The sequence below is a fragment of the Aquarana catesbeiana genome, linkage group LG01 (assembly GCF_042186555.1).
Source record: "Aquarana catesbeiana isolate 2022-GZ linkage group LG01, ASM4218655v1, whole genome shotgun sequence".
In the NCBI taxonomy this organism is placed as follows: Eukaryota; Metazoa; Chordata; class Amphibia; order Anura; family Ranidae; genus Aquarana; species Aquarana catesbeiana.
Genome location: NC_133324.1, coordinates 369,719,044 through 369,741,798, shown reverse-complemented (window position 1 = coordinate 369,741,798; position 22,755 = coordinate 369,719,044). Strand labels below are relative to the sequence as shown.

General features: G+C 42.5%; 1 pseudogene; it reads left to right on the top strand.

Moving 5' to 3' along the window:
* Positions 1-2,521: 2,521 nt before the first annotated feature.
* Positions 2,522-22,271, top strand: LOC141146747 (procathepsin L-like; annotated as a pseudogene).
* Positions 22,272-22,755: the final 484 nt, after the last annotated feature.

The following is a 22,755-nucleotide window of genomic DNA, read 5'->3' as shown; positions in this document are numbered from 1 at the left end:
TCGGGCATTCACACTGGAGACAATGCTGCAGCTGTTTGAGGGCGGATTGCAGGCGCTATTTTTAAAGCTATAGCGACTGCAAAACGCCCTCGGTGTGAAAGGGGTCTTATGGTGTGAAATTCCAAACACCACACACTAGCTAAAGGGCAGATTACATTTTTTTGTTTGTTTATTTTAATTCGCTTGTGCACTGAAAAAATAAACACAGCTGGTGGATGGTATTTGAATTTGTACAGTGAGTGCTGTGGAGACATCTGAGCAGACCACTAAGCCATTGTGCTAAGTACGAGACCTGCATAATAGTGTAGTATGATTAACCACTTGACATCCGCGCTGTGGCCGAATGACGGCCACAGCGCGGACTTGAATTCCTGGGAGGCTGTCATATGACGGCCTCCCCTGTGCACGCGCTCTGCACGCGCCCTACAGGGAGCGCGCCGAGCGCGCTGTGATCACCGAGTCACTGAGACTCGGGTGATCACCGATCCAAGTAAGGGGCAGGTCCCGGCCCCTTACCATGTGATCAGCTGTCAGCCAATGACAGCTGATCACATGAAGTAAACAAAAGTTCGGTAATCTGCTTTTTTTTTTCTACCCACGCTGACAGCGTGAGTAGAAAAAAAAGCCGATCACCAACTCGGATGCGAAGGACATCGGTCCCGAAGTGGAAGAGGCACATCTGCCTCATGTGTGCCCACAGTGCCACCTATCAATGCCCACAACTACCACCTATCAGTGCCCACAAGTGCCAGCTATCAATGCCCACCAGTAGTGCCAATCAGTGCCACCTAGCAGTGCTGCCTATCAGTGTAACTGATAGTGCCCATTATTGCCACCCATCAGTGCCCATCACTGCCGCCTATTGGTGCCCATCAGCTCCGCCTCATCAGCGTACATCAATGAAGGAGAAAAATTACCTGTTTTAAATTTTTTATAATAAAATATAATTTTTATTTTTTTTTTAAATTGAGTTTTTTTACATTTTTTTTTTAACAAAAAATAAAAACCAATGATCAAATACCACCAAAAGAAAGCTCTATTTGTAGGGAAAAAATAATAAAAATGTCATTTGGGTACAGTGTTGTATGACTGCGCAATTGTCATTCAAAGTGCGTCAGCGCTGAAAGCTGAAAATTGGTCTGGATAGGAGGGGGGTTTAAGTGCCCAGTAAGCAAGTGGTTAAAGAATGAATATAAATAATTACCGCTTTATAGTCACCTAAATTAAAAAAATAAAAAACAACATACAACAAATAGGTAACCTAAATGTTTAATACATGTAACTTTACAGAATAGCAGACATTACTATGTAATAATCATTCATAACTGCATTTGTTAGCAAAAGAAGTAAGAAAACTAGGAATACTAATTGCAACATACTTCAATAGATGCACACGACGTAGAGCACATCTCACATAAAAATGTTTCTTTCACATACATGGATCATAGTTACAGTGCAGTACTATATAACAACTTGGTAGGAATTGGCATTTGCATATACGCGGAAGCGCTAATTAGCGCTGATTTAGAATTTACTAACGTGTGTTCCTCACTAATAGTGCTAATTCGCACATTCGCCTGTTGAAATTTTATTTGGCTAAAATGGGAGCTATTATTTGCAATAGTGCCCAGTACTTCCTGGCGCTATAGTAAATGACCCCCTGTGTGTTTATTATCAGTCAGCAACTACACTTTTTGTAGCTTGTGACGTTTGATAAACACAAACATGACTGGAGCTCCTCTTTAATTTCTAACCATTCCATTTAAGCCCCATTCACACTTATCTGACCTGAAAGTCGTGCCACTTGAAGCAATTCCTGTGTAATCTTGAGGTCTATGGACCTCAAATCACAGCAAAGTCAGTCCAAAGTAGTGCAGGGACTACTTTGAAGTCGCTGCAATTTGAAGTCGCACAGATATAAACGGTACTCATTGGAAATCATGGGGTACGACTTGTCATGCGACTTTGCAGTCCCAGTTTTGGACCCATTTTTGGAGCTCCTTGTGTGCTGGTGACATTACTTTCTTTGCAGTCCCAAGTCGCACAAGTGTGAATGAGGCCACAACCCTATGTTATCCAAACTTTGAAATATGAAAAGGGTAAACTCCTCACATAAAATATCTCACTATAACTGTCATTGCTCATGTTCACTTTTCTATCCCTGGTGACTGTTGGAGGAAATCACATGAAAAATGCAGTAATGGGCCATGCACATGATCAGAAAATCTCACAAAAAATACTACTTTCAAATCAATCGTAGGATAATCTGATCGTTAGTGTGCAGCTTTCGAGATCCGATTACAATTTATACAAAATTTTCTGATAAAACGAGCACAATTTTTTTTTGTAAGATACCAGATTGTATGATTTTCATTTAGTACAGCTGTTGTTGGAAAATACAATACAAATACCTTACAACACATTACATCACTTCCACATTTTTATTCTATCGTACGAGAATTTTCATCACTTTAGTAAACTCTTCATTTTCGATATGAGATTAGCGTGCAAAAAAAAAAAACAGATGATCATTCGTCTAATCTGATTGTGTGTGCCAGGCATAAGGATTGTCTTACAATTCAATGCAACACATTAAAATCACAATATGGGTTTTACTAAGTACAGATGTGATTGGGCCCTAATAGTCCCCAGAGTATCCTGTTTGACGAATAGCAATTTAAAATGAACTTTTCATTAAAACTAAAAAAAAAAAAACAACTTAGACTTCTATTGACCAATGTATTGACCAATGTCACTTCCCTGCTTTTCACACTGCTTTGTCCATACTTCTTCCCCAACACCCCCCAGCAACAGGACACCATGTGACCTTTTACCTATTATTACTACATCACCACTCCCTGCGGCTCCGCCCACTCCGCTCCTGAACGCAACAAAGAGTCACGAGCTAGGCAGTCAGGTGAGCCCCCCCCCCCCCCCCCAGGGTAGAACCCGCCCCGTTCCCAGGGAGCGGCCAATGGAAGAGCGTCTACGTTTTTGGAGGCAGGGCCGCCAGTTCCCTTTAAAAGCGCGCCGGCGCCTGATAATACCTGCAGTTGATCCCGTTATGAGGTGTGTAGAAACAATGGCGGGGAGAGCGGGAAGAGATGTATGGAATGTGCTTTGTTTATTGTTAGTGGGCCATGGCGACCTCTCTAATAATATGAGGGAGTGAGGACGGCTTCTTGGTAATCCAGGCACTTCTATGTAGTGGGGAATGGCCATAGCCGTTCAGGCTTCACAGCTCACACTATGGGGAGGCTTTACTCTGGACGCCATGCTCATCCGCTCCAGCGTTAATCAGCTTCTAGCTTCAGGGTGGTTTTAGTTGAGCTTTATAAATAAAGCTGACAGCTGATTGGTTACTTTGCACAGCGGCTCCAGTTTTAGTCTATTCAGCTGTAAGAACTCAATTGTGTGGGGTGTTTAAAGCTTGTTTATAGTAGAGTGCAGCTGGGCTGACCAGACCTTCACACACAAGGTGTATGTATCTCCATACAGGAATGTATGACCCTTCCCTGAGGATTGGATGTATGTAAATCCTTATTCCTGCTGGTTAAACCCCAACACTAGAAATTCCTACAAAAGAACTGATTTAGACCCTCCCCTGAGTTTCCACCTAGAGGTCCTAGCTAAGATTTCATCTTTAGTCTTGTTTTGGTGACAAATTTAAAAATGTTTGCTTTGTTGTGGTCACATGTGATGACTGTTTGTAATGTGATAGCGGGAGGGGGGGGGGCTTAAAGTGGAGCAAAACTCCCCCCACCAGCACCATCCTATTCACCTAGTGTTCGGGGGGGGGGGGGGGGGGGCTGTCAGCCATCTTGATGGGCTGGGATGACTCCACTCCTCATGTACACAATTCATTCTGGTAATGAGGTGTGCAGAGTAGTAGTACATTCAGATCTGTAATTGGGGCTCATTCACACTAATCCTGTTTATATGCATACAACAGTTTTGTTCGTATCTAAATGCAGCACTATAGTCATTGGGGAGCCTACACTTAGCTGTGTCTACATCATGCAAGTACTTCAGGGCCATATCCTCGGCAGGATCTAGTATGCGTCTAAAAGAAAAGTGTATATATCAATATATTTTTTTTTTTTTTTCTGTGAATGAGGGCCTCCCCCCCGTTCTAGATTTTGACCAGGCTGGAAAGCTGCTTTTACTGTAGAAAATACACATTGCCAGTAGTGCTGAATTGTGTGGGGGAAGTCCAACAGGGTGGTTGTACAGAATTCAATCGTTAGACCCACTTCTGTGAACCTCCTGCCTATACATGGATGAATTGGGAATTCTAATCCATCTACAGCTGGCTACTGAAGGTTTTACACTGGAGATTGAATTGCCATTTATTGGGTGGGCAGGTTGTGTGTTGACCCAGCTGCTGGGTTTTCCATTCTTTGGAGGTTGGGGGATTAAACCCAAACGGTTTCTCAGAATGAATATTGTACTAGTCAAAAGGTATAAGGCAAGCCATACACTGACTCTTTCCTGCAACCATGAATCTCCCATCAACACAGTGCTAATATGGGGGATCATCATTTGTCTTCTCCTGACAAGTGGGTGGGAGAAGATGGTGACTATCGTTAGCAGCTATAGCAGCCATTAGTGAGAATTGCAAGAATCTGGCAGGTTGGTTGTAGCAAAGTTGATCGTTCAACTGGGTGCATTCAGCCTGCTCATTAGTTTGAACTGTGATCGGCCTAAACTTTGCATAACTTGGCGCTTGGGTGTTTTGTGCCTCAGAGCAAGTAGTAAACTCACTTTTACTCATTCTTTGATCTTCTACACAAGCACCAATGCCCCTCTTTTCTAGTCAGAACTATTGACTTTGTTTGTAATCTCTATTACCTGTGCCTAATAGTTGTATTTTGTACCTGCAGGTTAGAAATCATGATGTTACTTGTAGTTGCTTCCCTATGCTTGGCATCGGTATTTGCACTTCCTGTTCACGATCCAGCTTTGGATGAAACATGGAACTTGTTTACTACGCTCTTTAATAAAAAATATCAAAAGGTAAGTTTAATAAATGTACTTCTCTTGTAATCAACTGCTACCTTCTATAGACTTGCTTTAGATTACTACCGTTATAAACTATTTCTGTAAGATGCCCTAACACCTGGACTGGAATCCGCTAGAAGGGTTTTTTTTTTTTCCCCTCTGGTTGAACTTAAAATTGGGGGCGACTTACTAAAACTGGTGCTGCTAAGCATAGTAACAATCAGTAACCCAATACTTACCTGAGCCTGATCTTCCTCCAGCAATGTGCATGAGTCTCAACTGGCTGAGACAGTGCTGCTGTCAGTGAGCCAATGAGGAGAGGGGGTGGGGCAGAGCCTCCATGTCTGGACAGGCTCGGGAGTGAGCCTGCTCATGTGCTCTCAAGTTACTTTAAAAGTAACGTTCTACTTGCCTCCTCTGTGCAGTGATTTTTGCTCAGAACAGCCCAGATCCTCTTGGGTCCCTTGCTTGCTGGAGCTCTGCCCCACAACAAGAAGCTTGCTATGAGGACACAAGCAGGCTTGCTCACGAGCCATTGCTCTATCTATTCAGACATGGAGGCTCTGCCCCATCCTTTCTCATTGGCTCACTGACTTTGACATCAGTGCTGTCTCAGCCAATGAGGGAGAATCCCCCAGACAGCTAAGGCTCTTGTGTACATTGCTGGAGGAAGATTGAGCTCAGGTAAGTATTGGGGAGGGGTAGTGTGTATGCTGCGCACAAGTTTTATCTTGCTGCATGAAGGTAAAAAGCCTGCCATTAGAACCACTTTAACATCAGTGTTGGGTTCTGGAGTTAACACCAGGTAGGTCCATATATAGTAAAAGCTTGGTTGAATCTATAAAAATGGCTAAACCTATTTTTCTCAAGTCATCTTTCAGGACGGCACACCTGAGAGATGAGAGGCTCCTCCCGACAGGAAACACAATCAATCAACAGCTGTTTTAAGTCCACACCCTTCCCCTTGATCCTCAGTTTTTGATTGTGTTTCTCCCTACACAGCAAAACTGTTTGTTTTTTCCAAATGACCGAAGCCTGGGGCTGGTGGTCTCCCCCTGGGAGCTGGACCAAATGCCTGGGAAGCCTCTGGGTCTGGCAGGATATATTTATCCTTCCCGGGGGGTTCCCCTATCCTTTCTTCAGGGGGGGGCAGCAAAAACTGGGAAAGCCCCCCTGATAGCTGAAGGCCCCTGGGTACAGTGGTGTACCCAGAACTTCAGGGGCCCTTATCCTGTCTCCCCCCTTACCTGTCCGGGCGTCCGTTCAGACGGGGGTGCTGGCCGTCGGTTCTTTCCAGGGGGATCGTATCCCCTGACTTCTGGGCCCCTGGTAGCTCGCGTGGGCTGCTGGGGAGGGCACCGCCTGAACGACCCACGTTCTTACCCAGAAGGGAAAGCTGAGAGTCAGCAGGAGCAGGCGCCCACATCCTCCTTTCGAGGAGGCACCAATTCACTATGGTAATTGTCTGCCTAAACCACAGATGGGAATGAGGAACGTATGGCATTGCCCCCCCCCCCCCATGTGTATATACTGACTGGTACAGTGCAGGACACAGCCTAACCTTGCAGCTCCCTAAAGGGACAGCAGTTGGAGGGGGGGGCACTTTGGCGGCTATCCTCCTTGCGTGTGGACCATAAGGATGGAAAAGCAAGCCCGGTGGCTGTGGCAAAAGGGGGAAGACGGCAACGGTGAGTCAAAAATCCCCAATCCCAGCCAGATGGTTTCTGGGCATTTGAGATCATCTCCCCTGGGGTCTGGATTCAAATAGCCCAGAAGCTTTTGCTAAGAACACCAGCCACAGCTCCCTCTTACATCAATGATGCTGTATGGTGGACAAGTGATGCAGAGGAGCGAATGTGCCTAAACCACCTCAGATGGGAAAGAGGTAGGTAAGGCATTTTTTTTTTCCCCTTCCACCTATATTTACTGAGTGGTGCAGGGCCTGGGGTCTGCATAACAAAACAGCCCAGAAGCTACTGCTAAAAACCACCAGCCACAGCTCCCTCTTATAGCAGAGACACTGTGGTTATCACAATAGTAGGTTGCCAGCCTCTCCCTACATACCCGGTTGTGGTACATTAGTAGGGGTGAATATAGCAAAGGGGGTGACCTGGTAGAACAAAGAGTTCCTTACTGGCCAGGTATACCACTGAACAAATTATTAATGGTGCAATGGTTGAAGGATTCAGGAGTAAGCTCCCTTGCTCAGCAGGTGCACTAGGTTATCTGGCCCTATTAGCCCAGCTGCTAGGAATCTGAAGTTGCTCCAAGATGCTTAAAAGCTGACCTAACTTTCAACAATGTTGCAGGGACCAAGCTTCTGTGTGGCACAGTAGGGGTTCCCTTGTGACAGATCCTCCTTTTGGGGGTTGCTTGCTATGGGTAACTTTTCATAAGCTCCAACCTCCCACTCCACTCTTACATTGTGGTTATATTTTAATGCAGGGGGTAAAAAAAAACCTTTTTGTTGGTTTGGGCTACAGTCCACTCAATGACAGATCTAAAAGCGATTTACCATAAATCGTTTTCCTATATCCTTTGAATAAGGATTTTCTGTGCAAACATATGCAAGAGCTAGATGGCTATATGATTGCTTGTTTAAGGCCTGCAGGTGGCTATTTACCTCCAGGCTAAATTGGTAACCACCCTTTCTAGGGGTCTTAAATTGGTCTCTAGGGCTGGGCTCATTGAGACTTTAGTTACTAATCAGCCCCACCCGTGTATGAGCTGGCTAGCGTTTGCTCAATCTACGGAGGTAAGGTAGGACAACAGCTACTATAGTAAGGTGTCCAACCATTTTAGGATTGGTTCCTTCACTGGTGGTGAAGGATTAGTATCTACAGCCCAGGCTAGGCCTATGAAATGAATTGCCCCTGTTTGGTTATTTCATAAAGGGATACACCATGACTCCTTGGCTGCTCACCAGTAGACCTCAGTAGTGAAAGTTTGTCCTTGCTGGGGTGTTTGGTGGCACAGCAGAAATACACATTGAGATTTGTGACATCTCTGCTCATAAGGGGTATATTGCTGTACATCAGAAATGCACTGCACTGAAGCTTGTTGGGTGTCCTTTATGTCCTAAAGGTACTGCTTTGTTTGGCTACAGATCAGAAAAATACAACAGGGAAGGTGGTCTGTACTTTCTGGTTTTGTGCCACACGGCAGAAACGCACATCATTGAGTCTGGTAAAGACATCTCTGCTCGTAAGTGTTATATTGCTGCACATCAGACGTACACAAGGTTGAGTTCTGTCTGGGGGTTTTTGTGTCCTGTATTACTGCCTTATTGGTTGCTTATCAGAAAGGCAGCAGGAAAGATTGATGGTCCTGATTTGTCGGGCTCCATAACAGAAGTACAAATTGAACCTGGGCCAGGGGTAGTACATATACTGCCTTTGGTAATCGGTACAGCACCACAAAGTGGCGTCGTGCTGATTCAGACAGTGCTATTAACGGCAATGGCTGCCGATTTTAGGCATGCGATTTGACATGTTGAGTTGCATGCCAAATCACTTGAAGATGGATGTGCTATCTCTATTCAGAATTGTTAGTTGCACATCAGAGATATACACGACTGAGGTCTGTCTGTGGGTCCTGTATTACTGCCTTATTGGTTGCTTATCAGAAAGGCAGCAGTGAAGGTGGATGGTCCTGATTTTGTTGGAAAATACAAAATTGAACCTGTGCCTGGGGTAGTACACATACTGCCATTGGTAATCAGTGCAGCACCACAAAGTGGCCCGTACTGATTCAGACAGTGCTATTAACGGCAATGGCTGCCGATTTTAGGCATGCGATTTGACATGTTGAGTCGCATGCCAAATCACTTGAATATGGATGTGCTATCTCTATTCAAAATTGTTGTTGCACATCAGACACATACAAGATTGAAGGTTGTCTGTCCTTTATGTCTTACATTTACTGCCTTATTGGCTGCATATCAGAAAGGACACAACAGTGAAGGTTGTTTGTCTTTTTCTGATTTTGTTTTTGCTGCTCAGCAGGGAGACACATTGAGCGTGATGGCATCTCTGCTCAGTATTGGTATATGCTACACATCAGACATACACAAAGATTGAACATTGTTTGTGTCCTGTATGTCCTATATTTACTGCCTTATCGTCTGTATATCAGAAAGGCACAGCAGTAAGTGGTGTTTCTCATTGATCTTCCTTGCTGTTTCTTAGGTATACACAGTAGGGGGCTGTTGGCTGCACTCCTCCAGGGAGCCACAGCATGGGGACCCCTTGTTTGTTCAACCTGAAAACTGCTTTTCCTGCGACCTGTGTAATCTTGAGGTCTGTGGTTCCGTAAGCAGGGACTGCTGGAGACGCTGCGACCTGGAGTCGCACAGTCACGAATGGTACCCTTTGGAAGCCATAGTATGACTTCTCAGGCATCTTGCAGTCCCAAGTGGCAGGTTGGGTCGCACGGGTGTGGGAACCCTAAGCTTATCTGTCCCTCCTGTTGAGGTTTTGCTACGCAGCAGGGATACTCATTGTGGAGTTATTGCATTTATTTTGCAGTAGACCAGAAAGATCGCACCTGTAAAGGCTGTCTGTTTCTTTGTTTTTATGTTGCTGCACAGCAGAAATACTCAACATTGAAGCTTGTTGGTGCTTTGTTTTATATTGCCTTACCTTATGGCACTTCAGAAAAACCCAATGCTGTAGGTTGCTTGTGTTCTTTCTGTGTTGGTTCTATGTAACTGCACTACAGAACTGCATAACAGAAAGGATTGTCTTATAACTGTACTTGGTGGTTCGTCATAAATACGCAACATAGAAGTTTGGGTCTTTCTGTCTTCTCTTTAAGGCCTTGTTTTGCTGTACATCAGTAAAACACCATTGTAAAAGGGGGTTCCCGTCCTTTCTGTATTTACCAGTTATGAGCTAGCTGCACTTCAGAAATGCGCAGCATTTAAGGTGTGTTTGTGTCTTAATGTTTACATATTGGCCGCACATCAGAAAACCAGACTGTGAGGTTCAGATTTGGGTCTCTTCCCATGTTTGATATGTTGGTTTAGCTAGTCACACTCAGATACACAACATTTTTGTCTGTTTGTGTCCTTTCTGTTTAAATCTATTGTGCTATGTCCACAATCTATGATTTTTTCTTTTTATTTGTGATATTAATAATACATGTATCACCTTTTGTATTTCAGCCTTCTTTTCCGTGGAAGGGCCAGGAGTTCTGGCTGCAAATGTCATGTCAGAAAGCCTCGACCCCTTACTTTCAGGGATGCCAGAGCCATTTCCTAGGGTTGAAGCCCGGTAGAGTTATGGGTCACTGGAGGAAGGCGATAATGAGTCGCCCTGTAATAAGAACTTAGGAAGTTCGGTTCAGAGGAGTTTTTTATGGCCTGAAGATGAAGTATAAAGATGTATACCCGACCAAATAGGTTACAGCTCGGTGCATGGCCTTCATTTTGCCCTTCTAGCAAAACTAGATGTAGCAGTATGAGTGTTCTAATCCTGCTACGGATGTTAATCTCCTGAGTAGGCTCTCAGGCATAAGTAAAACTATAGATTGGGCATGCCTTAAACCCAGGGGTTAAGTTTTTGTTAATCTATTTCCCTTAAGTAGGTTTCCCTTCAGTCTTTGCTGACGTAAAGATAAAAATGAACAAAAAAGGTTGTCTGTCAGGGGCCCCCCTTTTGGCAGTTTTATTTCCCTGGACAGGGTTGTGTTAAAACAGGCTCCCTTATTGATCAATGTAGTGTCCTTGTCTTACAACACAGCTCTCCGATTAATCCTTTTTAGTGGTTCTAAGCAGCACCTATAGGCAGAATAGGCCATTGTTAGATGTGTGACAGGCAACATTGATAATCTACAAGTTTAACATGTTTTCTGATTCCATCTTTAAGAGCCCACTCCACCTAGATCCTGCATCCGAAGCAGAGAAGGCAGGGACACCAGTGGAGTAGACCGGCAGATCAGCCGCATGATCCAGCTAAGATACCTTCATCAAGCATATGGAGTGAAGGTAAAGCTCACTGCAGAACCGAGGTTCGCCAAGAGGGTCTTGCAGTGGTCCCACCCTAAAGGTAGGCCTGAGCTGCTTGATTATCCTCTCAGGTGTGCCGTCCTGAAAGATGACTTGAGAAAAGTACTAGTTACTTACCGGTAACTGTCTTTCTGGGAAATCTTCCAGGACGGCAGGCCTACTTCCCACCCGTTGGAGGAGGGAAAATTTTAGAACACTAGAAGGTGAGTACCTATGAAGAATGATTTCCCTTGTGAAACAGGTTCAGGAGTTACTTCTCTACAAACTGAGGATCAAGGGGAAGGGTGTGGACTTAAAACAGCTGTTGATTGATTGTGTTTCCTGTCGGGAGGAGCCTCTCATCTCTCAGGTGTGCCGTCCTGGAAGATTTCCCAGAAAGACAGTTACCGGTAAGTAACTAGTACTTTTCCTCTCTAGGATGATGGTACATGGAGAAGGTTGGTATTTGAGGATAATTTCAGGAAAATCATAAAGCACAATATGGAAGCTGCTGCAGGAAAACACACTTACAGCCTTGGCATGAACCATTTTGGGGACATGGTAAGTGTACATGAAACCTTTGAGCAACAATGGATTTATACTGTAAGAGTAGCTGGTGTATCAGTCTTCAGTTAAAATGCAAGCAGACAGTTCTTTATTGCAGAAAAGACATGCTATATATCCAAGAAAACTATCTTGCTTGCCTGTTCAGTCTAGCAAAGCTGTTCATGGTGGATCAAGCTATACAATACATACCTGGAACGCACAAGATTCTGGGTGCCAGCATAGATGTCATGAATGTGTTGCAGCAAAGGAACTTTAAAAGCTTGTTTATGGTAGTGAGCAAAAGATATCACGTGTCCACATCTATACAAAGTTAGACATGGTAGTAACATGTTGTACCCAGGTAACATTCACACTTATAATACAGAATCCTGTTTTATGAACTAATCCACATAGGAAGCTTGGTGCATTTTAGGAGTGCATGTGAACACATGATCAAAACAGGTTATAGAGGGAGATTTGCTAAGACAAATGTGCTGGTTCACGCCTTGATTGTACACTAAACACAAATATGTAAACTGCAACTGATGCTAGGGTAACTGCAGTTTTCTCATTGATCATAGCGCACGCTCAATACAATTGTTTTATTTCATCTTATTGGATGTCTTGTTAGGCAATTAGTTGGTGGTATCAGTTAACCCTTTTGATGCGAATCTCATTCCTATTCTAATATATATCTTTGAAATGTGGGGGTTCCTAAATATTTAAATGCATTACAAAGAACAGGTGTTTCTAAACCCTATAAATATTTTCAGATCTTCATCTTTAAAGGTGACCATACACTGCAATCAGTTAGATCTTAAAAAAAGATTTGGTGCAAGAGCCTGTTTTAATTTCCTATAATTTGAGTTGTGCTTCTTCCTATTACCTAATTTTGCCATGATAGAAATTCGCCAATCATAGTGCATGACCATCTTAAGTGCCAAATTTGGAATGTAGATGTGCCATGACCCACTGGTAAATGCCTTTTTTAGGAGGAGCGAGTCTTTTTACATAACCTTAACAAGGTGCATGTCACATGTTGGCAACATAACATGCTAACATGACATGTGTGCAAATATCCTTTAAAAAAAAAAAATGCATAAAGATGAGCCAGCATAAAAAAAGTTGTCAAGTTTGAAGGTGCACCTGTTCAACCCACACAATTGCATTGATGTTGCTTGACATATACTAAAATTTTGTCCGTGCTGTGAACAAACCGCGCAAGAGCCACTTGCCGCAAATGAGCGTAAGAGCCACTTGTGCATGCTCAGTGCTTGCGTTTATCTCACACAGTTGTAAACATACTTGCAGGCTTGCTCTGAAAAAGTTACTTTCTTTTTAGGGGCATATTTGGGCAGTTAAACTTCCTCACATCAACCAATAATATTGGCACCTCCATCTTCTATTAATGTTGAATTGAAGATGCCATGCCCATAGTGGCGCACAGATTGCATTCTCCTGTGCACTGAGATTGCTATAGTAAATGGGGGATTTGCTCTCTGTTCCCGGCACACCGTTTTTTAAATATGAAATGTGCGTTGCGCCTCTACTGATTGCGCACGGTTTTTGTGAATCGACCCCATAGTGTTAAAGGCCTGGTCTCTTACAAAGATCCAGTAAGTCAAAAAGTTAAAGAACAGCAGGGAGCATATAGTAGTTTATAGGCATTCATGTGGCACCAGCAATTATCTTAACAGTATATGCAAAATCAACTAGCATCAACAGATGGTCCTTTAATGATGGTGGTGTGCAGTGGCTTTTATACTGTGAATGTCCATTGTGGAGGTAGATGTCATACATGTTTTCCATTGGGGTATCTGCTTATCACAGATGCATATTTAGTAAAGTGTTCCAGAACAATCACTTTTGACAGCATGTAATGGCAGTCTCTGCATATAGTGTGGTTCCTACAGAGTCTTTTAAAGTCTTCACTGTTTTGTAGTTAGTAACATGGCTTCCTTAGTACTGTAGAATTGTTTTATGGAGATATGTAATTCACACACCCCATTTTGGTTCTAGACTACAGAAGAAATTAAACAGCTAATGAACGGATACAAATTTAACCAGAACATGACACGAGGAGCAACAATTCCTGCCTCAAAATAACTTTGAGGCTCCAAAACAAGTTGACTGGTGGAAAGGCTATGTAACTCCAGTAAAAGATCAGGTATAAACTACATTTCTGCTTTTTTGCAGACCTTGAAATAAAATGCCAAGTAGCTGCATTACAAATTGCATATCCTTTCTTTTCAGGGAGATTGTGGTTCCTGTTGGGCCTTTAGCGCGACTGGTGCTTTGGAAGGTCAACATTTCAGGAAGACTGGGAAGCTTGTGTCCCTGAGTGAGCAAAATCTTGTGGACTGCTCTACAGCAGAAGGCAATCTTGGCTGCAATGGAGGATTGATGAAATATGCTTTTCAATATGTCTTTGACAATGATGGCATAGATTCTGAGGAGTCGTATCCATATATTGCTGATGATGTAAGGGGGCAGTCCACTCAAATTCTTACTGGTAGTTTTAGCTTTTATTACAGGACTTTCATGTTTACCTTGGAAATTTGAGACTGGCATTGTAATCTGAGACAACCATCTCACTATAGGTCTTGCTCTGTAGCTCAGGTACTTGACAGTTAATCTTTCCTGAGAATTCAGAATATTTCCAAAATGGAAACTTTAGGGGGAGGGACCACTAACTTAAAACATACCTGCCTTGTGACTAAGACCCCTTTCACACTGAGGTGGTTTTCTGGTGCTTCAGTGCTAGAAATGGTCTCTGACAACCCCCTCCCATTATTGCACTGTCGTTTCACACTGGGGCAGTGTGATTGTGGGATGTTACAAAAGTCCTGCAAGCGGAATCTTCAGGGTAGGTTGGGAGCACTGCAAATAGAGGTCACAACGCCTTGCCTATTGCAATGAATGGGCAGCGCTTCCTAAGTGCTGCAAAACAGTACTTTTAAGGTTAAAAACCGCCCCGCTAGCAGCTGAAGAGCTGCAAAAACAAGCGGCACTAACGGCACAGGTGCTCCCTGTGAAAGGGGTCTTAAGGCTAAGGTTTATGGCCGTCTTCTGATCTACTGGCCTTTATTTTCTGCCTAGGGTCAGTAACAAATTATGGGGATTGGGGAAGTGTTAGCTTCCTCTGTCAACTTTTAATGTATGTGAAGTCTTTATTTTGGGCACATCTTCATGGCTTGTTTTAGAATGGGGTGGGCAACTATGTAGTTTTTCACACACTACCTGACTACAGTTGCTCCTACAGTGCTGCTGTCTGACAGATCTCTAAATATGGATAACTCCCTGTTGTGTTTTCATGTAGCCTGAAGTCATAAGACATTGGGATGCATAATCTTCTTTCTTTATAGGAGCAAGCCTGCAAATATGATCTAGCCAACAGGGCTGCCACTGACACAGGCTTTATGAAAATTGCCTCTGGGGATGAGAAGGCTCTAAAAGCTGTGGCATCAGTTGGTCCAATCTCTGTAGGTATTGATGCTAACCATGAATCATTCCATTTCTATAAAGAAGGTATGTATTGCTCTACTAAACCTGACTAACTTTTTTTAGGACCACTTTATGTACTAAGTAAATTCCTGTAAGTAGTTTTAAATATGAACCTGAATGCAGCAGTAAAAAGCTAGACCATGGTGTTCTGGTTGTTGGCTATGGATTTGAAGGGGAGGATGTAGATGGAAAGAAATACTGGATTGTTAAAAACAGGTATGTTTTCAAAATGAACACTGTAAAATGCAGTTTGGGGAAATGAGGGCTCACACAGCTTTTTGCTGAAACCTTCCTAAATGGCTCCTCAGGCAAAAGTGTGGTTAGAACTGCTAACTTCGAACCCATGGTATATTGACATACAGCTGCTGAGAATTTTTGGCAAGGACTCACCTGGGCAATACAAGGAGCCTGATGGAAGGGCTGCATAACTTTCTAACTATAATCCAGCTTAACAGGCCTTGGGTGGCTGCATTTGTTTTTGTGTGTGTGTGGGGGGTTTTTTTTTGGTTTTTTTGTTTTTATCACTGCTTATTCACTTTAGTCTCCATTGGTCCTAACCTCGATATACCTCAACTTAAAATTCTGTCAACATTTCCACTCTTCCGTCCTCCCCTCCCTTTCCTCCTCCCCACTGAATCTTAAGCATTCCATATTAGGCATCAGATTAACTGCGTTAACCTATTCCCAAATTTTTGGGCTTCCTTCCTCCTACCATTTCTTTGGTATAAGACTTTTTGCCGCATTCAATAAATGGGGTAGTAGTGATTCCCTATATTGCTTCTCTGAACCCTCTACTCCATGGAATATACATGTCCACGGATCTTCTAATACTACTTTTCCCGTAATTTCTTTAATCAGTTGTAGAATTTCTTTCCAATAGTTAGTTTTTGGTACAGGTCCACCACAGGTGGGCCATAGTTCCTGTGACCTTACAGCCTCTCCAACATTCCTGGGATTTCTCCGGTTGACATTTGCTCAATTTATCTGGTGTTACATACCACCTTGTCAGGCACTTATAATTCATTTCAGCTGTTTTTGATATCTATGGCAGAGCTATGTGTTAAATTCAAAATCTCCCCAATGTTATTTTTATAACAAAGTGACCCCAGCTCGTCCCCAACCCCTTTTTTTTTTTTTTTTTTTTTTTTTATTAGCGGTACCTCCAGTTCCCATCTGACAGTAATATTTTGTATAGCTTAGAAATATCCCTTTTTGTGCATCCTACTAGGCATAAACTTTCTAATGTTGATTATTCCTCCCCTGTTATTGGTTGGGGCAAATTCTCAACAAAATCCTTCAACTGGAGGTATCGCCATTATATCTGTTTTGTTGTAACTCAAAGTGTCTATTGTCCCTCTCTTATCTCTTAATTGTGCATTATCACTTAACTTTTTTTTTTTTTTTTTTCCTAACCCATTGTTTTTCACTTTTCTCCCTCGCTTTTTTTTTTTTTTTTTTTTATTTTGCCAAATGAATCTCATAATAGTTTTAACTTGAAAGTAATGAGGCGGTAACGTAATGGGCAACATTTGAAATTTGTAAGTGATCTTTGGCAGCAAAACTATCTTCACTGTGTTGATTCGCCCAATCAAGGAGAGGGGTCTTGATGTCCCTCCTCCATGGAAACTTAGTTTTCCACAGTTGTCTTCCAGGACAGCCCTTGAGAGATGGAGTCCCTCCCATCGTCCCAGGAAACACATTGCCAAAACAGTTCAAAAGGTGGTCCCTGGCCAGTCATTTGTGTTTCCTCTTTCGGAGGAACATGTTGCCAGGCAATTTTTTTTTTCTTTTTTTTTTTTCTTCTAATGGAATATAATTTGTGTGTGTAAATATATATATATATATATATATATATATATATATATATATATATATATATATATATATATATATATATATATATATATATATATATATATATATATATATATATTCTATATCAGAAGAATCCCTCCATGGAAACTTAGTTTTTTTTTTTTTTTTGCAGGTATTGCTCTTCATATTAACATTTATGCTTGATCTCATATTTATTAAGATTGATTTGATATTTCTCCATATTGTATTAATAATTTAAGTAGGTTTGGCATTGTTCTCCTCGGATTGGATATGTAGAACAACAAATCATCTGCGAAAGCCGCCACTTTGTGCTCCCCATCCCCAATCTGGATACCTCCTATGTCTGGATTGGATCTAATCCTTCCATTTTTTTCATTTCGAAGGAGGGGGACAACTCCCCATTGATTTTTATAGCTGTGGTCAGTTTTTTTTTTTTATTTTATATAATTGATCCTCTGAATCATTTTTGGGCCCAATCCCATGGATTCCAATGTTTTAATCATAAGTCCCCAGTCTACCCTGTCAAATGCTTTTTCAGCATCTATCAACAGGAATAGACCTGGGGACCCACCATTAACTTTTTGGAGGAGGAGCAATGTTCTCACTCCATTGTCCCTCTCCTTCGGACAAACCTAACCTGGTCAGGATGGACCAGATCTTTCATCACATCCTTCATCCTTGTTGCCAAGACCTTGGCATATAGCTTTGTGTCTGTGTTTAACAGGGATATTGGTCTAATTTTAACACATTGATCCGTCTTTCCCCTCCTTCAAAATGACTGATGCCGGCATGGCCTCTCTGCTCATTTCTTACTCAACCCCCAGACTATTCATGTATTGGCGGAGCCTTGGGACCAGAATATCCCCAAACTTTTTTTAAATAGAGTGTAGGAAACCAGTCTGGGCCAGGGCTTTTACCTGGGGCAGAATCTTTAGTGCTTTCTTGATTTCCTCTTCAGTTATGATTTTATCTAACATAACCCTGTCACTCTCAGATATTTGGGGGAGCCCTGCTCTTTCTAAGAACTCATCTGGTTTCCCTTTTTTTTTTTTTTTACCACCCCTATAGTTAGCCGCTAATGTAGGTCTTATGGGCCTCCCAAAGAGTGGCATATATCTCTTTTGTATCAATCTGGAAATAATTTTCTATCTCCTTTCGCACTTTCTGCATCTTATCTTGTAGTGATGCCTCATTTGATCTCCAATTATAGGGGGGGTCTTTGTATTCCTGTTATTTTCATATTATGGGGGAGTGATCGGACAGCGTCTATTTCTATGTTTAAATCAGTTACCCACTCTAATACTTTATGGTCTACCATTATATAATCTATTCTGGTGTACATCTCATGTACAGGGGAGTAAAAAGTGTAATCACGTGTATTAGGATGCATGATCCTCCACACATTTAGTATCTGGTGTTGCTACTTTTTCTGTTTAATCATTTTTAATGATGTATTTCTAATCCCCTGTACACAGGCCGTACTATCAATTTCAGGATCCAAGCAAAAATTCAGGTCTCCAGCCATTATGTAACCTTTCCTAAAATCCATCAACCTCTCCATTGTCTTTCATATATTTTATTGAGTTCTTATTGGGGCATATATGTCTGCCAATGTACATTCCATTTCTCCAAGGTATCTACCTTCAGGGTCAGTCATCCTTTCCTCCAATTTAAACCTAACCCCTGCGGCTAATCCAACTGCCACTCCCTTGGCTCTCTTTGTTGATGAATCAGCATAGTACCATGTCGAAGTCTCTAGAAAATAATTTAACGTTGTATTCCTGCAGGACTCAAACTTCTGCCCCATATTTTAATTCCCTCAATTTTTTGACACTTAGTGGGTGTGTTCAGTCTGCAAACACTGTATGTCAAGAACTTAATTTTTGTTTTCCTATTAGTGGTTGCTGTATTTATTTGAGAGGAATCTTTTTCCCCATTCCCCCCCGATCCTTCCGTGGGGTGTAAGGACCGGACGTACACTGGTAACCTCGGGGTCACTATTCTCAGCCCCCCTCCACCCACTTTATTTCCTTTTTGTTATATATTTCCCCTAATGCATTTACAGAAAGTTACTCCATGTCTATCATTATGACATTTTTCTCCCTCTTCCCATCCTGGTATCACTGGAACTTGACTATCTAGTCTATTGCAGAACTCCTGTAAATCTTCGGGGAATCTTAATCTTGCGGATCTGCCGTCTTTATGCCCTATCAGGCATGCTGAGAATCCCCAGTTATACTTTATGTTCACTAATCGCATTTGCTCTAGGAGCGGTTTAAGGAGTCGTCACCTAGCAAGTGTTTCAGGTGCAAGATCTGTAAAGATTTGAAGCTCCATATTTTATATTTCTTCTTTTTATTTCTGAAATCTCACAAGAATGTCTCTGGGACGATCCGCTGCTAAAAAAATTTTTATATATTTTTTTTTTTTCTGACCCGATGGATTCTATCAATCTTAATACTCTTTTCTGGTCCTTTGTCCAGCAGCAGGTTAAATATTGAGTTCATAATTCTCCTCAGATCTTCGCCATTTTCCTCTGGAAGGGCACGGATTCTAAGATTTTGTCTTCTATTTTGACTTTCCTGGTCCTCCAGTTTGTACAGGATTCTCCTCTGGTTTATCTGTGTTAATCTCACTTGCTCTTTTAATTTTCTGAGTTCCTGGGCCTGATTATCTGTCCTCTCCTCTCTCTTCCACTCAAGCCAACAGCTGCCCCAGGTCTATTTGTAATGCGGTAATTTCCCCTTTAATTGAATTTTCTAGTCTCAATAACGTCTCTGACACTTCTAGTTTTGTTGGCATCTGGGCACCTACATTCGGTTCTTCCATTTTACTTGTTTCCACCTCACTCTCTATACAAGTATCTTCTCTCGAGAGGTCCGGAGTATCTCCTTTCTTTTTAGCAAGATCTTTTCTCTTGTTTTGCCTGTTGTGGTTCTTCCAGTCTTGTACTCTGGGGACTTGACCTTTTTTTGTCATATTGTTTGATCGTACTAGTGTTTGCTTTTTTCTTAGGGGTTTTGGGCTTCCCTTCCCACTTCCCTTCGTGGTCCTACCTTTCATACTGGGGTTTTTTTTTTTTTTTGTAGTTTTCAGTTCCCCTGTTTTTAGTATCTATTTTCTCTTCTCCTAGGAGATCGTTGGAAACCTCACACCTAGATAGGTATCCCTGGATTTACAAAGCTGCCAATTTGCACAGAGGCTCCAGGAGCCCTCAAAAAAAAGCGTCCAAGTTATATTCATCATAGGTGCGAAATGGGGTCAAGTCCATGTGTCCTTAAAGCGGGGGTCCACCTATCCTTTTTTTTTTTTTTTTTTTTTTTTTGAGTTCATTCACAAACTTTTCTTCTCATGGTTATCTACTCACATGTTCTGTGTAATAAGTCTGCCTGTGTCCGATTTTGTTGTAAAGAATAACTTAAAATTCACTGAAGGCGGTTTCCATCTTCATTGTGGGCATTTGAAGCCCACAAGCATGTATTTCCTGGATGCGGTGAATGCTGGGAGCAGAGATGTTGTGATGAGGCTGTTGCACAATGCATGCTGGGAAGCCTGAGACTAGCTCCCAGGGGACTGTGGGAGGTCTGGGAAAGGCTAGAAACACGCCTACTCCCATGGGAGGAAAACCAGGAAGTGCTAAGATTAGAAAAAGTAATTACGGCGATTTAAATTTTTTTACACAGCATGTCAGCATCTAGGCAAGGAAGAGAATGCATAGAGATAATGTTCAAAATTTGGGTGGAACCCCACTTTAAGTAGGCCGCCACAGGTTAAACCCACCAACCGATTAATACTTGTATACAGGGGTATTTTAGTCCGCTAATTTCTGAGGTGTACCAGGCTTTTTAATCATAATGGTTAATCCTCTGATGCCCCTGCTTGCCAACCTTTACTGTCCTACCTGAGACATACGAAAAGAGGAGAGGAAAAAAAAGGGTGGGTTAGTCTGTGCAGATAATTCCCGGTATATCCAGTTTTGTACAGGTGAATACTGGCCTCTACCAGTCTGTCCTGGATTTATACATGTGTTGTAGATGGGTTTTTGACAAGTGGCAGATTTATGCAGGATTATTCCGAAGTGTTCTGCTATTTCAGCTTTTGCACCCGTTCAATATTGCAATGCCTGTGTGGCATATTCCGAAGCTTACTGCTTCTCTACTTTGTCCAGCTTTTCCACCTGCTGCTGATTCGAGATCAAGCTCTCATCTGTCTACTGTGGCTCTCGTATGTCCTATGCCTTCGGGGACTCCTTAATACTGCTATTCCACCCCGACTCAGGCTTCCACTTGCCGCTTGTCTGGCCGGATGTCTGTATACCCTGACACTGGTCTGCGATCTTTAACCGCTCCGCTATAGCCCGCAAACAGAGGGGGAGCAGGTAGGGGTGGGGAAGGGGGGGCCAGCTCCCAGCTTCTCAGTTCCCCCGCATGCTGCCGAATCCCGGTGACTGTCTGTCACAAGGGCTGGTTACAGGATTGCTGGTGGGGTTTCCTAGGGGGAGCTAGGTCGTCATTAGTGAAAACACCGCTGCCTCTCACTCAGCGGGTTTGCCTAGGCTTCTCCCGGTCTCCCTTGTGTATCCTGTCAGTGACACGGTCAGGCCCCTCCCTCCGCACATCACATTCTCATGTCCTCATCCCTGTGACTTGTGTTTCTGCATTTGCTTTCTGATAACATTTGGCAAGTACAGAAAATGGCTGGATACCAGAATTATGGTGTCATTGGTAATCCTATTAAGCTCTATGGTTATTTAACACCTGAGGGTTTTTATTTTTTTTGTAAATCCATCAGCACCTGTGTAATGGAGTTCAGGCAGACGTGTGTGTTCAGTGTTTTTAATGGCTCCTTGCACTGGAGGAATAAATGTGGTCAGGTTTACCAGGTGACAATATGGAGGGGCTAAAACCTAATGCAGGCACCTCATCCAAGGACTGAAATGGCATATAATGTGTCTTTATGTTAAAATGCACTGTAGCAATAGCAAATATGTAAACTAGCACTGCTTAACTGTCTTCTAGATGACTTTTATATGGCTTCAGTAATTGTTGCTAATCTGGAACCATCTTATACTAAACTCCAGATTTAACTGGTATGCTTGTCAGTCGGTTGCTTCAAGCCTGCAGTTAAGATTGCAAGGGAAATATACACATGCGATTCTCATTTGCAATACAATTTTTGTCTTTTTAGCTGGGCTGAGTCGTGGGGAAACAAAGGATACATCTACATTGCAAGAGACAAGGACAATCATTGTGGAATTGCTACCGATGCCAGCTATCCTTTAGTTTAACTTGATGGGAGCCACTTAAGAATTTTTTTTTTTTTTTTTTTTCTCCAAGTTGCTTTAAAACTAAATGCTACAAAATCGTGACTACTCTGGGTGACCTCGCATCTAAGCTGGACTGGTTTTTAATTTTGCTGTTTTAATGTCACTGTTTTTTTAAAACTCATGGTTTAAAATAAAAACCTGTTTTACTCTATTGTCAGTTGTGTGGCTTGATGGGCTGTATAATAAGTGACACCTCAAATATGCTGCAAATGTAGGTTGCCTAGCTAGGACTTTGATTACAGTACTTAAGGTGTGTGTGTGTGTGTGTGTTTTACCCCTTGCCTTGGGTCAGTGACGCAAGGTGAACTTGTCCTTTAGGAAATGTGAGTTGCTTTGGTGGTTTAAAGCTTGACAAATGTGGCAGTAATGACTAGATTCAGCAGTGCCCATACAGAGCAGCCACTCTTGTTACAAGGGTGTGATTTGGGGTTAGTTGATCTAGCAGAAAGCCAGGGAGAAATGCACTGCTTCTAGGCTAGCTTTGGGTGCAGAAATGGGTACTAGGTGCAGACCTTGGCTCACCACCATCCACAATGAATAAGCAACAAATGGCCAC